General features: G+C 31.4%; 1 long non-coding RNA gene across 1 annotated transcript; it reads left to right on the forward strand.

The window, feature by feature from the left end:
• Positions 1-740: 740 nt before the first annotated feature.
• On the forward strand, positions 741-2312 carry LOC149502444 (uncharacterized). The gene is made up of 2 exons (XR_016323383.1): positions 741-1347; positions 1455-2312. It is a non-coding gene; the product is annotated as an uncharacterized LOC149502444 (long non-coding RNA).
• Positions 2313-3534: the final 1222 nt, after the last annotated feature.

The raw sequence follows: 3534 nt of genomic DNA on the forward strand, positions 1-3534 counted from the left end.
TATGTCATCTAGGTCAAAACGAATGATTGATGCAGTAATGAAACCGGTAAAACAATGTGATAATTTGATTGGCAAAAACCGGTAAACGCTAATAATTCAACTTATAGTGATGATGTGTGTACATCCAACCCTTTTGTGGAAAATACTACGAGGGTACAAGGTAATATATATGTTTTACACTATGAATAATGATTTTATGATTTATTTAAAATATAATAATATGAAATAGTATAATACCCACAGTAAAATATCGTAAGTATATATATACTATACTATACGTTGAATTTAGATCCTTCTCCAATATCGTAAGTAAATACTTACGATACTTTACTATTGAAAAAAATATAAACGAGTCCCGTATCTGCTCTTACGATATTTTACATTGGAATTTCCCATACTTTTTTTATCCTATGTCACACTTAAGATATTGTACTTCGATATAAAGCATAACTTACTATAGTATTCTTTTCAAAAAATCTCAATAAAAAGATATTTTTGTTTTTCTTTTACAGAGTTACCGCCCCTTTTTGACGCAGATATTGATGAGATAAACCAATTGATGGATTTGTCCTATTTTGGGTCCTATGTGTCATATGTACCTAATGCAGACTAAAATGTTCAACAAAAATGAGTGATGATGACAGAATATTGATTTTCAATAGATTTTAAGATTTAGGAAACTGTGAAAAGCAGTTTAGCAGCAGCAGCTTTTATTGAAAACTTGGTCAAACAAAAAAACTCAGGATTTTCACTGACATGGAATCTAGGCGTAGGTTTACTTTGATTTATAGATTACCAAGGGCTGTTTTAGACGACCAGGAAAACTATTTAACTGTGTACAAGAAGATGTTTCTAAACACATTTCCATTAAGTAAACAATTTGTCTACAAGTCTTTAGAAAAAAAGGTAAGGTAAGTGGATTGATAGAAGCGGATCTGCGAAGGCGTCGCAAAGTAATAACTAGGGATGTTATCAGAAGTATATCCGATCACATAAAATCTCTTCAGCCTGTAGAGTCTCATTACTCTCGCCAAGGAAGTAGTAAAATTTACCTAGACGGAGATCTAAATTTCCATCGCTTGTTTGAGTTGTATAATGAGTGATTTAATACACTAACATACTCTTCAAAAGCTAGTTCTGAACGGCAATATCCCGACATCGTCAATGCATACTTTAAGTTTAGTTTTTATATGCCAAAGAAGTACCAATGTGACAAGTGTCATATCTATAAGAATATATCTAGTCTGACACTATCTGAAACACAATTATATGAAGCACATATTAAAAATAAAGAGATAGCTCGCCAAAAAAACTCGACCGATAAAGAACTGGCCAAAGTATCAGATGGTAAACTATTAGTCGCCACTTTCGACTTTCAAAAGTTCTTACTGCTCCAAATGGTAATATAAGTATCCTTTATTATAAACGAAAGCTTTAACTGTTTAATTTTACAGTTTTTAATGTGGCTGAACAGGAAGGTACTTGTTTTATGTGGCATGAAGTCCAAGGGAATCGCGAGGCAAACGAAGTGGCTTGTATGAGTACATCTCTAAACGTAAGGATCAAGGTACAAGCAAACTTCGGTTGTCGCTTTTATTTTTAAGGTGACAATACATCATTGTTTTTTAGAAGTTGGTCATAACCAAAATGAGGGCGATAGCGTTCACACCTTAATAGAAAAATGTGCCAAGAATAAACTTGCTTATACACCATTTGAGTGTTTTTGTTTAGTACGCTGGGCTCAGCAAAAAGGAAAACCTTATATTGTAGAAGAATTACAACACACCGTTTTTTTTAATTGCAAAACGTTATTAAAGGGCAATGGGGTTAAAAGTACTAATGGAGAAAAAGTTCAATGGAATAAAATAAGAGAGGTGTTTAAAACCTGAAGATCCTTATAAATTATTATATAAATATGATTTAGCTGCCGAAGATTACCATACTTTATGTATAAAAGCGTCTACCAGGAGACAATGTGTAATCAATATTGATGTACTGTATGCCAATAGGCTGCCGATGATACCTCAGGTGAAAAAATATGATTTGATGAGCATGTGCAAATCTCAAATCATACGCAGCGCTCATTATGATTTTGTCGAAAGCCTATTAGATACTGGTAACGACAGTTTTCCGGATTTAGATACAGACTAATTTTGTAATAATTAATGTTTTTTTTTTAATATTACATAGTTTTTATTAATTTCTTTTTATTTTTGTACTGAAAATTTTAGATTTTAGAGACTGCACAATACTGATTGATTTTTTTACGAATATTCAAGTAATGAATAAATATTTTTTTCTTGTTAGTAAAATATATTTTTAATTAGTTGATAAGGAGTGCAGGGATGAATAGATAATTCATAATAATAATATGTATTATATTTTAAATTTGAAAGAGATTTTATTTAGTTGATTTAAAATTTCAGATATAAGTATTTCGTTGCATTTTTTAAATAATACGTATATTTTTTAAAGCAAAATACTATTTATTTTGGATAAAGCAAATTGATTTAGACAATACGTAAATTAATAAAACAATAAATACAATCTTTATGATAATATAAAGATTTTATTTCATGTTCTTAATACTACATTCTATTAAAATAACAACAATACCATTGATTAATATTTTAAGATTATTTTCTTAGAGGGAATGTTTATTTAGACTGTTTTGATTACGAAATACATTATATTTCAGTATAATGGAAGATAATTATTTTATTTTAATTATTCCCCTTAATAGCACTAATGCTATAAACGTCTTTGTTCCATTGTATATTATGGTAACTGTAACCCAAGACACATTATTATTTGATTAGTTCCAATGTAAGTTATCGTACGTGTAACATACCCTACTTAATCCTACATATATATCAACGTAAAGTATAGTAAGTACTACATACAACGAAATACCATTGATATTTTCCGTAGTAGAAAACCGTATGTGACTTTTAAGAAATTCTAGCAAAAAATTCAAAAAACCTTTTTAGAGGTAATATTCCGTTCCTAAAAATATATTTGTATGCCAATTTTGATTCTTAAATGAGCTGATTTGACTTCACTATCATCAAAAATCTGCTTGCATAACTTTGAATTGCGATACTGTAAAGTTGATAAAACAGAGTTACGATATTATACGTAGGAGGTGTCGTTTTTATTATATTAGTATTAAAGTATGAGGGTGATTTTCAGACGATTTCAATGGTTTGACTAAGATGGTTTTCAAATGAATATCCATTCAGATAAGCAATTCAGTATTCTTCTTCTTCTTCTTAGCCGAATACTTCATTGCTGAAGGTCGTGTCCTTGAAAGCCCTTCGTGGCTCTTTGTACCATCAGCTTCCATTTGCTTCGGTTTTCGGCTTCTCTCAGGGCGTTCGCAACAGAGAGTCCAGTGAGCGCAGCTATCTGATCCGATCAACGGCTTGGTGGCCGGCCGGCGGGACTTTTCCCTTCTACCTTGCCCACCACAATCAATCTTTCAAGGTTGTCTGGTGGCTGCCGAGCAATGTGACCAAAGTAACCAAGAACCTT

This window comes from Bombyx mandarina, chromosome 08, assembly GCF_030267445.1.
Source record: "Bombyx mandarina strain Sakado chromosome 08, ASM3026744v2".
Classification (NCBI taxonomy): Eukaryota; Metazoa; Arthropoda; class Insecta; order Lepidoptera; family Bombycidae; genus Bombyx; species Bombyx mandarina.